Source organism: Tinamus guttatus, unplaced genomic scaffold (assembly GCF_059628265.1).
Source record: "Tinamus guttatus ecotype Peru unplaced genomic scaffold, ASM5962826v1 Tinamus_guttatus_pri_ptg000451l, whole genome shotgun sequence".
Lineage (NCBI taxonomy): Eukaryota > Metazoa > Chordata > Aves > Tinamiformes > Tinamidae > Tinamus > Tinamus guttatus.
The window spans coordinates 4,162,369-4,175,605 of NW_028288985.1; positions in this window are offsets into that span (position 1 = coordinate 4,162,369).

Genomic DNA, 13,237 nt, shown 5'->3' on the forward strand with positions numbered 1-13,237 from the left:
TTTCTTTCCCTCTGAGCTGTCCTTTCCTTTGCAAATCCCACTCACTCTGCCTCTGCAAGACCCTTTTTCCTGTGTTGATTACTCTTGCTTTTTGGCACGCCTGCTGTTTCTAAATTCTGTTTTGCTCCTTAAACTTCTTTTCTTTTTTCTTTTTTTTTTTTTTTGGACTCTTTCCCTTTTTCATTAAGGCAGACTTTTTTTCTGCCATCCTTAAAAAAGAGCATTTTATTCTGGCCAAGCTCACAGGCTTGCCATGCTCTCATTTTACAAATGTCACTGTAGCATGGCTAAAATTCGGCTTCAGTTCTCAGTGCTGCGCAGGCACGGAACAAAAGCACTGCAGTGCCTTAGACATCGCTGTGTTGTTTCCTCTCATTCCTTCCCTGGGCTTGCTTCATAACAACAGCTCGCAATGACATTTAAGCAAGAGACACATGTTCTCTACAGCTCTTCCCCCTGTTTACACCAAAAAACTATTAGAATACTCCTTTGAAGAGAAGACACGAAAGACTGGCTCTAAGCAAGAGAAAATAAAATAGGCAGTCCCTCATTTCAGAGCATAATTTCAGTCCATTCCAATACTGGAGATAATTTTTCTCATCCAGCATTCAGATCTACATTTTAATCCTTCAGTTCAATGCATTATCTTCAGCAGAGAGTAGCGCACACATGAATGTGTCCACACAGATCTGGAAAGAGCAGAGATAGTGCTCACATTACCAGAACATCCAGAGAACTCTACACACAGAGATTTCTACATTTTCTGGGGTAAGATCATATTCAACAAAACAATTTGCAAAGCAACCCAAGATTTAATGTGTAAGAAATCATCAGCTAAGCTCCAGAGCTAGGCCTCACTCTTCAGAATCTGTCTACTGCTGAGGGTTTTGAATAGGTGCCCCCGCAGAAGAGCCCTCCTGGAGACTGAATAAACCCAATGGCTTCCTGAGGGCATTGCCCGTTCTACTTATTTGCCTGTGCTCATAAATATAGGGAAAAAAATGAAAGTAGGAAATGAAATTTTACATAAATAATTACCATTCTTGAGTTCCACTAAAGAATTGTTTGCTTTCCTCAGGCTGCCTGTAGCGATGAGTATAATGAACAGATACCCTGTCAGTGCATAATAAATACAAGAAAGGTAGAGGAAAAGTCCATGTGCTGCCTGCTTATAACAGCCAGGGACAGCACAGCAACCCAGCTGCCTTCTGGGGTTCATCTGAGTCCATCGCACAGAAACAAAAGACAGTTTGAGCTGCTGAAGGCAACTGGCACTAACTGTATAGAGATATCAGGAGCCACCAGGAAATCCTTGACTAACATACAAGAATCTCCTAGGCCTGATCCAATACATAATTGAAGTCAGTGGAAAGCCTCCCACTGACTGTACTGGGCTAGCCCTACACAAACAAACAAAAAACTCAAATCACCATGAGAATTATGTAAACTTTGTTTGCTTGAAAGAGATTTTCAAAAGCATAAGTGCAGTTTTCTGATGTATAATAATCTCAATCTCACTTAAATTGAGCAATTTCTGTGATTTACACCCCCCCCACCCCAGTTTAAAATAAAAGGGAGACAGAACGGTTGAATGCCCAGTTTAGTTCCTGTTGGACAGAGTGTTGCTCAAGCAGGGTACAAAAATGAAAAATGATTACGTGGTTGCATAAAGAAATCTCTGGCTTCCACTAGCTTCTCACCACCAGAATTACAGCCACCTGCGATATTTAATCTCATTTTCTATTTCTACAAAACATAAATAATGGGTGAAATGTTGTGTTGGTGTAAACTTCTCTTGTTCCTCTGAATTTCTGGAGGAGTTATTACAAGAGCAGAAAGTAGAAAGAAAAGCAGAAAGTTGTGAAATTAAATAAACAGGGGATTTTCCCAAACAGGGATGCAGAAATAGGGGAGGGGAGATTAATGTCTGTGTCCAGCACAAGCCAACTCTCCTTCTGAAGGAACTAAACCTGTCATGTGCTTAATATTGCTCTAACTAAATGCTAGTGGGAAGAAAAATCAATTTGTTTGGAGGCTTTGTATATGAATTATTATTTCCGTAATAAAACCGATTAGTTCAGTGATCTGAATTCCAAGTCCACAAGTTCCTCAGTCAAAAAAGGAAGCAAAATATCAGGGTTAAACCTACAAATTCATACCAGCATGGCCAGACAGCCCCAGTTTAGCAGTTGTGTGAGCCTTGCTGTGGGATACTATTTTGCCTCCACACTCTACAGGTGGCCTTAGAAAAACACTTCACCATAACCACTCCAGTGAACGTAGACAGAACAGGTGGAGGATACATTTATTCATTATCTACTTATTTTGATATTTATGCAGAATTTTATAACATGAAGACTGCTCCGTTTTAGAGTACAGACAGGAAATTCTGCATCCCAAACAATTAACAGTCAATCAAAACATTAAGGTCTATGTAAAATCTGCAATTTCTATACTCCCCTAAAGCCAAATTTGCCTTGACTCTAATCACATCTTTGCTCATAAAGGAACTATAAGGCTGTGGATACAATAACAGTGAATTAATGTTTGATTGCTTTAGTTTATGAATTTGCACATTATAAGCAAACATTAAAATGGCAACAATTAAATACTTTATGTATGAAAGAGCTCAAATGATTTATTACCCAAAAGCCACTAAGTGCCTGATCACTTCATCAAATCATTAATCTGTTTTGTTGTTGTTTTTAGAAATGTGCTTGCCATATAATTAATTGCTAGCATTTTAATGTGACTGGACATCAGTATATAATTACATGACTGGACCAATACCAGGCATAATTTAGCTTAGATATTCCATGAGGTATTTAGTGAGATTTTAAGACAAAAATTTTATTTTTTAAGGAAAATTAATAAATATTTCAGTTCACATATAGCTTGGTGAATAATCACTATTAAAAAAAAAGTTTTATATTGACAATTGCCATTTTTTTCTCAAAATAGCTTGTACTTCAAAATTTTCAGACAAACATGGCTTATTTCTAATTTGTTTTCAGCAAAGGCATTTCCTGAACACAAGGGACTGGACTGGACTGCTGCTGTTTTGCTGCTGTACAGTGTTTTGTTTGCTTTTCTTTTAGACTGAAATTGTTTGAGCCATGGCGCCTACCGTTGACTCTACTACAGCCAAAGTATTTTCAATAAAAATATGGTACTCAAAATATGTACATGCACTTTAGAGCTTGTCAAAATAACTGTAGATATTCAACACAAGGAAACACATCCTCAACAAAGAGCAGTCTGCAATCTAAATTAAGAAGCAAAATAAATATGAGGCCTCTTAGTTTTGACTTCTTCTGCCAAATTGCTTGTAGTACAGACTCTTTTGGTTAATTTGCATTTTCAGAAGGCTTTGTTGTCAGCTTCCCTCGCTTCTCTTTTCCTCTCAGTTGAAGAAAATATTACAAAATTTGGGCACGTCACCGATCTAGGCCTTCCAATTCTCTTTTAGCCTTTTAAAACCCATATGTGTAACAATTCAGCCAATGAGAAGCCAGATGAAATCTGGGATACTTTCTTTTTTTACAAAAAGCAGTTCAAGGAGGAATCAAACCCAGTGTCTGAGATCTTTCTAGTCATCTTTTCAAAGTTTTCCTAAATTGCTTGACCAGACTTCAGCTTGAGGCTGATGCACTCATGTCCTCAAAATTTATGTAGATTTATGTAGAAGTGACTCGGTTCCTCCCAGAGCACTGTGGTAAGGTCTGCAGCATCCTTGCTGGAGCAATCTGGACTGGAGTCACAGAATCACAGAATGGTTAAGGTTAGAAGGGACCTCTAGAAATCATCTAGTCCAACCCCCCTGCTCAAGCAGGGACACCTACAGCACGGGGCACAGGGTGGCATTCAGGTGGCTTTTGAAGATCTCCAGAGAAGGAGACTCCACAACCTTTCTGGACAGCCTGTTCCAGCGCACTGTCACCCTCACAGTAAAGAAGCTCTTTCTCACATGGAGATGGAACTTCCATCAACGTAGTGCTGAGTCAAGGTAGCACTGAACATCTATCATTCATACACACATCTGAAATGCTAAAATGCAATGGCATCTACTCAAGACTACACCATTATTCTTCCCAAGGGAGGTTCTGTCAGGCAGCCAGGCTCAGCAGAGCCTAAAATATTTCCGTCAGGCCTGACACACTAGGCAGAAGCTGCAGAGATTGTGAGACCTGGGGTCCTGGTGCAAAGGACCCCAAAAGCAAACAGGAAGAGACTGACCTGGGCTTCCTGTCACCTCCCACCTGCCCCTTCCAGCTATTCAACCCATAACCAAATGAGCAAGTTGGAAAAGGAGGTGCTATACACTGAAACATTTAGATTTCTCTTTTAAGGGCTCCTCCACTAAATATTAAGTCCTGTCTCACTCTGGAGTTCTTCATTTACCACTTAAGAGGACTAGAGATCCCATTTTACCAATTCTGGCCATGTAACTGCCATTAATCCTTAGCACCTCTGCAAATACCCAGTCCAAGGAGTCAACCTTTTACTTGCAAAAGGGAGTAACTTCTTCAGCTCAGTACCCTGGCTTGAGTCAGCCTTAGAGTTCCCCTCATCAGTTAGCTCAAGCACAGCTACTCTGCTTCTCAGGGTTTCACCTACTAGCCAGTTTGTCAAGATCTTTGTTTAAGCTCTCTATGTTATTGACCGGCAATGCTTCACTTCTTTCATGACTTCCTGGACTACTGAACAGGTCCTCCAGTAAACTGGAACAGCTCTTTGAAGACCTGTCCTTCCAGAGAGGCCCCAATGCCTTTTTTTGTTTGTTTGTTTGTTTTCCCTTAAGCAGATTTGCGACAGAAAAATACAGTCAAGCCAAAATACTCAAGATTGTTTTTCTGCACCACCCAGAGAGACTTTGTAGTTCTTCCTCCTATTGCTAGTAGGAAAAGACAAGGGTAGCTTATGCCATCTCAGAGGGCAGTTTCTTCTCCTAATGTTGCTCATCTCATTGTCTTTCACTTGCAAGAAAGAAACTGCTCTAGTAGAAGCAAATGTCATCTCCTACTGCTTCCAAGTGCGCTGCAGCCAGTGTAATTGCAGTTAGCCAGTGCAATTGTAATTAGAACCACATAATGCATCTGAAATAAATGCTAGAAAAATACAGCCCCTAATAAAATAAAAAAGGAATATTCATATTAATATTTGCTGACAGAATTGTACACAAAATCTAGCCATATACTAGTTGTGTATTTTTGAAATGTTCATGAAAAGCTTTGTAGCTTTTCAATCCCTAGCAAACACTGCCTTTTGACTCCTGGCAAAGAACATAAATTAATTACCTGTTTAGTATTCTGGGCTTGTTTTAGGAAAATAAGCAGCCAACTTTCCAGTGGGTCAAAACTCAAACAGAAACTCAAGTCATGCAAAAGAGACCAGCCTTACTTTTCAGCCTTCAGACTTGGATAGACTCTATACTGTCACAGCAGCCTCTGTCAGCCAAGCAAGTGATAGCTGTACAATGAAAAGAAATATCCTTGTCGGGAGAAAAGGAGAGCATGTTTGCTGTGGTGTGCTGTGCAGTGAAGTACATTGAAACCTGCCTTACATTTCTTACAACATCTATAAGATTTCTTTTATTAAAACACCTGGCATCCTGTGTTCTCCCTGAAATACCTTATAAATGCCATGTGCCAAAGACCAGCTTACAAGCAGTCATATAATGACCAGCATGGAAATAGAACAGTTTAATGACAGAGCAAGAAAATCCTAGGAAAAGCTTAAGGAGATACTCACACCATCCAATTGGAACCAGTGTTCCTCATTCTGCATTTTACTCGCTCCTCCTCTCCCTTCCCATTTTAATCCAGATAAGAGTACTGTGGGTTTTTTTTTAAAAAAAAAAAAAAAAAAAAACATGTCTTGATAATTTGTTTAGCCAAAAGATTTCCCCGGCCTATGTTGAAATATGGCAAAAGTGATCAGTATGGTACTCTTTCCGTGGTGCTCCATAGCTGCAGTTTTGCATTGTCCCTATCAAAAAAATGAGGGCCATCCTGAGCCTCTGGCAGTCATAAAGGCCTTGGACCCGCCTGGACCTTAGTAACCTTGTCCTTAGCAAGCGCCAACTAAAAAGCCAAATGCACAAGTGTGCCAAAAGCTTAGCTCTTGAGGGCAGTGTCCTTGCTAAAACAACTGAGGCAAAGACATTTGGAGATATATGAAACAAAAAAATGACACCCTACAATCTCAAAGGGACATGGTGGTCCTGTTTCCCCTGGGATTTAACACAAATTCATGCCAACATTGCTTTAAAACAATGTTGTGATACATGCATATAAACTCATGGTCAATGTCACCATGATAATTATGGGCTCTATTTCAGATAACCAACTTCTCCGGTTAATTATCAAGAACTATCTCATCTTTGTATAACAGCATGAGAAGACCTACCATTTTAGCAGTGGAATGTAAAGAAGCGCCACTTTGAAAGCACATTTCAAGTATCTCCCAGTTTCCTTACTTGCGCACTCTTAATTATGATCTGCTAAGGCACTCAAAAAAGCCCAGGTTTGCAACAATTTTTCTGGGGACTTCTCCACCCTGACCAAGAATGATTAAACAACATCAAATCTCAACAGAAGTAACTTCTTTCAGGTGTTAATACAGAATGGCCTTAGACTTGGGCTAGATATGAACGTTTCTTTTTTGAAGAAGATAGCGGTAACACTCTTAACAGTTTACTTACAAATAAATCAAGTAATTCTCTGATCTGGGAGTAGAGGTTTAAGCAAAAATCAAGAGAGAAATCAATGACATACAAAAATAAGATGGCAGAAGTATAAGTTACTGGGGATAATCTGATCTCTTCTACTGAGCCTATTAGGAAACAAAAAAAGTTGAGTTAAAAGTTGGGATACTACTGCAGTCAACATTAGCTGCAAATTAGTAAACCTGTAATGGTTTGGATGAATGCTTGTTCTGATCCTTGTTTCAAAGGTGGAAATCTTGGGGGGAAATATTGAAAGCAGTGTGATATGGAAAAAGACTTAAAAGAGCTGATTTAGAATCTCAGTTCATTTATGTTGTACTTAAAAATTAATTTAATAAAAATAAACTGTAAAATATATATATTATATATTAGTTGCAGCCTTTAATTACCTGTCTTAATTAACTTGAATAATGTAATAATTCTACTCCTACTTAAATATAAAATTTTGCATATTGAAATATATGGCACAATAAAAGAAGAAGATTAATCCTGAAACCTGTTTCTATAGATGCTGGGACTGCAGTTCAAATGTATCGATTCAAATTGACTTCTACGCAGTGAAATTATTATGAATTTTCACATCATGCCAGTATGCAGAAAAATGAGAAGTAATTGTCTTCTTTGTTCCTCTGGTCTTTATTAGGAGGTGATATTCTGAGTCAGTTTATTGCTGTTATCACTCTAGTCACACTGATATTTGTTGCTGGGCAATGCAAAATACAACATAATGAGAGGATTACAGCAACAGCAAGCATCCAGACAAGAAATGGAGGATAATTTTAAAGGAAACAGCCAAAGCCTACAAACTCGCATACCTAAAGTCAGGTTCCTAAAATCTACATTCAGGTACCTAATTCAAAATTGCCTATTTACTGTAGGCGTTAAACATCTCCAGGTTGTTTTTAAAAGCAAAGGATAGCTGTGGTTTCAGCACAGTTATTAACTTCCTATTTGGCTGTCACCTTTTGGCTACGTCTACCTTGTACCGGCAGAGCCCATTTCACGGTATGGGCTCTCTCCACTAGCTCTCATGGTGGTGACGGCAGCCGTCCAACGTCTGCACCATCAGGCGCCCAGACAAGATTTAAGGTATCGAGTGCTGCAGTCTAGGTCATTAAAGATCTCAACCTATAATTACATCAATGAAAGCAAAATGCCAGAATATGTTCCTCCTTAGCTGAGAAACGTAGGAGAGCTGAGGAAAACTGCATTAGCAAATTATAACATTAGTCTTCTATCTAATAATTTTTAGCAACTATTGCCCACACAGGAGAAGACAGACATTAGATACTATAATTAGATCTGCTGTAAGGCATTTTTTTATTACTTATCCAAACGAACCATTTTTCTTCCATTATTGATTATTACTCGTAGCAGGCATGAAAATCAGCTTTTGACTTGCTGTAACTGGAGAAAGTTCTGTACTGCTGCATGCCAGCACTACTGTCTTGTGTTGTTAGAAATGTAATGATTTAAACACATACACAAATGGCTTATATCATAATTTGTCACTATCAGGCTTCTTCATTCAGAATGAAGTCACAGAAAACTCAACCAATAATGTATATGTATACACATGTATTGGTATCAGAACATATAAGCTTGTAGGTATGCGATAGCAACACTTCAGGTTTATGGAATGTGTGAAATGCAAGAATGCAAATTTTATGGACCATATGTGCTGAAAATGTATGAACTCAGATACCAAGAGAGACATCGCAGGCTGTGAGTTTTGAGATACACATTTAATTAATTTTTTCTTCTTCCTTATTTTCCCACCCCAAGTTCTTACTGAAGCCTTTCTCAGGAAAACCACAGGCATCTGAATTAATCTTCTGCATCCATCAACATATGCTTTTCCAGCACTTCTCAGGGTGAGTCTTACAAAACAAACTCAGTAGGCCTCCACTCTGTTACATTGTATTCCATTGGTCAATTTAAATGTTTGAGTTTTATTTATTACATTATTTAAAAATCACAGCCGAGCTCAGCCACAGAAACATAATCTTAAAATAACCAGCTCTTTTTTTTTAGCAGCTCCTCACCTGGTTTCTTTATTTTAGTGCTGCAGTCAGTCCTGCTATTTGGTGTATCTGTTTGATGTTCTGCTACAGAATGCCTGCAAAAGCCGGAGGTAGTCTTTGCTCCCGGACATATAATAGAAAAATGAAGGAATGTATACTTTGTATGCTTTTCTCAAATATATGGCTGACATTTTGTTCTCTTTCAGAACAAAGAGATCCACACTTAATTAGTATAAAACATGTTAATTTGCATAAGCTTACTGCTGTACTGGCAAATCTGTATCCAGAGTCGTGTTGGGTCCAAACAGGAAATATTGTTAGTATTGCAGCAAATGTAAAAAAATGTTTTAAAAAAGCATTTTTCCTCAAAGCTATACTTCTGAAGTCCGTTGTGTACTTATCCATCTCTGAGGTAGTTGTACAGAACATCAAACCCCAAAGTTCTTTTTTTTTTAAATGGTAGAAGTTGAAGTAGCAGCATTTTAATAGAAGTTTGAGACACTGAACAACAGTGCAGCTTGTTACTAAATCAGATTTAGTATACTTAACAACATTCAAGAACATGAAGTACTCTGTTACTAACATGATTTAAGTGAATTTCTAGCTACACTTTATTGAACAGAAAAGCAACATGTTCTTTGCTAAAGTCGTTCTGAAAACAAACAGTATAGCAAAGAAAACAGTAATACTCATTTCTGTGGTCAGAGCTTGCATTTTTAATACCTTATGAAGAATATGAAGAGTATCTACCTTTTTATAATGCTCTCATCTTAAGAAGGTAGAACTAGTAACACAGACTTCCTGTGAAACATTTTAGAATCCATTTTGGCTGTTGCCAAATGATGGACTTCAAGCAAAAGAAGTGTATGTCCCTGTGAGGGCAAATGTTGGGCTTAGGCCTTCAGGTTTGCTTCAAAGGTCAACCAGCCACCACAGTAAGCATTCTACACAAAGTTTAGATGTAGATATAGAGATTCTCTGCATCTAATCTTTTGTCTCTGTCGAAGGTTTTAATAGCTGAGACAATTTCACAAACCTATGCTTGCCAGGCACATAGTTTTTATGATGACAGCAGCAATCAAACTACCCTTCTGGTCACAACCAACTGACTAGGAAAGACTATCTATGGCAGAGGAAATTCTTTTTCCCAGTACTTCATGGAACTGAAATTCGTCTCCGGTGAAATCCAATACTCTTAATTTAAACAGCAGAGTGAAAGCTGTAGAGGAAACAAAAACTGTGGGACACTCACATTCAGCTGGAGTCCTGTTAACTCCTGAGAGCTGAAAGGATGGCTGGACTCTGGAACTGGACAAGGCAGCAACTCAAGTTCTCATCTGGAATAAGTAATATATAGGTAAATAAACCAAAAATACCTGATAAGACAATCTCATCAAGATAAAGACAATCTCATCAAGATAAAGACAATCTCATCAAGATAAATTCATTAGTCAAAAAACACTGATTAGTCCAGGCAAAGTATTGCAATGCAACAATATTTCTTGTTCCGGAATTGCTTCAGCAATACACTCCCCTACATTACCTTGCAGGTTCTTCTGTAATATCACTTAATCTAACATTTATTTACTTAGACAAATTGAGAAAATTCATATTGTGTAGCAACAGAATTCCCAGACTCCCATTCAAATGCATATTAGAAAATTTTATTGCAAGCTACAAGCAATTTCTGCTATAAAATGAAAATCAGGGCTTTGTGTCCTTAAAATTCTAGTCCAAAAATTCTTCCTGTGGTTGAGGTAAAAATGACCATGGCAAATAGCTGGTGGTCCTAAGTTAATTCTGTGCTTTATCTGCAGTGACTTACGGTTGATTTATCTTTCAACGTGAAGGACTAACTCATGGGCTATTTTTTTTCTGACCAATCCTGCCTGGCTCTTACCACTGCACTGCAGCTTTACCACCTACCTGCCTACTTCTTCCTCCACCTTATCTTTCCTCCACACATTCCCTATGCTAAAAGTAGTCAAAAAAAAACTATTTTCTGCCAGCACTTCTTTGCTCAGAGGACATTCTCCAGAAGTTGCTTCATTGCCTGCCCAGCTATAAACATGGTGGGAAGGTGTCATGATGCAATAACGAATCAAGATTATCCTGTCTTTCTTCACACATAAATAAAAAAAACGTTATTTGGAATTACAACTTTCTTCAATCCCAAAAGTACTGTATTACAGCACTATTTAAACACAGCATTTATTTTACATTTCTATAGAGAATTATTTATCAGCAATAAATCATGCTGTGATGCTTGAGAAATCTTTGTATTTAATATAGGCACTGCCTTTTATTTTGTAAAGAAAAGAAGCATTTAACATCTCTGAAATGGATGACAAAAGAGCAAAATACAATTGCTGAGTGCCCTCTAGTGATTCCAGGAAAAAATAGCTCTGTCTGGGTTGCTGCTCTTCTGTTGCTACTGGTTTTGCTGAAAAACTTAATTCAGATCCCCATTTTTTTTTCATAGATCCTATATTTTATGTGCATTTCATTCCTATACTTACTGAGAAGTGTGATTTATAACATTTAGAATAAGCTCAACAGAACCATTCCAGCAGCACATGTCAATACCAAGATACAGCTTTCCTGCTTCTTTATTTGATTTAGGAAATCAAATACTTTATGATACTTCTACATTTATCCTTCACTACTTTACCAGTCTTGTCCTTAGTGAGTTAGCCAAGCAGATATTAAACCCTTCCTGTTTCTATTTCCTATTCCCTGTATCCAGTACCTAGAAGTCCCATTGCACTGGATAGAGTTACAAATGGAAAACCCAAACACACTTGTACATTAATTTAAAATAAAGAAAAGCTTGTAAACACATACAAATAGAATAAGGATATGAAAGATGAATATATTTTATAAAATAACTAACTACATTTTTTTTTTTGGTACCATGTGGTAGCAATATATTTCAGTAGTACCAATATATTTCATCAGTATGTTGATATATAGTTCCAGATTTATGGAGACTCCTGCTTAGAGTCACAGCTTGGGTTAGGATTACAAAAACAACACAATTGTCGTAGCTGCTACATATTTGCATTTGCACAATTGCTCTCTATAGATATCAAATTATGCCTCTCTCCTCCCAAATAACCCTATATTCCTCTGCTAAGGAAAGAATCAATTTACTGTTAAGGTTATAGGAGATACAGGTAGGAAAAACAGATACTAGAGTTTATATTTTTATATTTGTAATAAAACAAACTGAATAAGCTGGGACAACCTGCAAGTTCCAGGAGCCTCGCTGAACCTCCCAGGTTTTCCTTCCTTTTTGGCAGCCATATATTCACACACAAGATATGAGCAGAGGTTCATGGTAGGGTTCGGGTTCATCTGCAGGCTGCAAAGGCCAGAGACTGCAGACACAGAATGACTGCAACATTTCTTACACGTTCTAGGGAGGAGATACAAGGGATAAAATCAGCAGCTTTGAAGTGAGCATTCTGGTTTTGAAGTTTATTGTTAGAATGACAGAAGATTCAGGTCAATGTTAAGGGTAACATTACAGTTAAGAAAAAGAACTGTGATGGCAGGACACTTTATGACCCTGAGCATTTTACATTTTCTGGGAGCTCAGTTAGAAAGCGCACATTCCCGGCTATCATTCTTTCTGTCTTGCTAGCAGTAAGCCCCCCTGCTTTGGTAAGAGTTAGCTTAGATTCAAGGTTTAAGCTCAAGAAAAGGCTAAGATTAGCCCCTAGGCCTGCACATCTGCAGAGTCAAGGGGAAAGTTCTGAAAACCATCAGAAAGTTCCTACGAAACGTTTCCAGCACAGGCTCTACATCTCAGAGGACTGAACCGCTGTGAGCTCCACCAATGCAACATCAGGAGAGCCCTGGCGACGGTTCCTTCTTCTGGACATTACTTTATTACTATTACAGAATTGTCAGGTTTAAAAGAAATAAGAAAACAGGAGGGAAGTGTCTCCAGCATCTGCACTGGAGTGCGTGCTCATGCACAGGAAAGTCTATCAGATAAAAACAGCAGCATGTGAGAATTGGAGATCTGTCACTGCAAAGCCTTAGGAAGCCAGAGACTGATGACAGGGCGATATATGACTGTTGCCTGGCAACATTTCCATCAACAGCCTTCCTGAGAAAAGAGAAGATTTTTCACTTCCAGCTTATTCCAACAGCAGCAAAATGGATATGGTATATTCTTTAAAAAAAAAAAAAATCCTTTTTCATTCTGGTCCAAAGCTAGTCCCAGATTTTCTCACACATTTTGCCCCACAACATACTGATGCATCAATCATAATACAGCAACATAGGATAAAAATGAGTTTTTTTCTTTCTCTCTCTCTTTCAGTCTCTGCTCCTTGAAATGCAGTAAGATTGATCTATAAGATACACCGTAATTTGTCAGCTATAATCAGGATAAATTACAAGCATAAATTACCACTTTTGTGCTTTAAAAGCATAAAGTCTGCCCAGAAATTTAAAAAATATTTTCCTGTTTCTA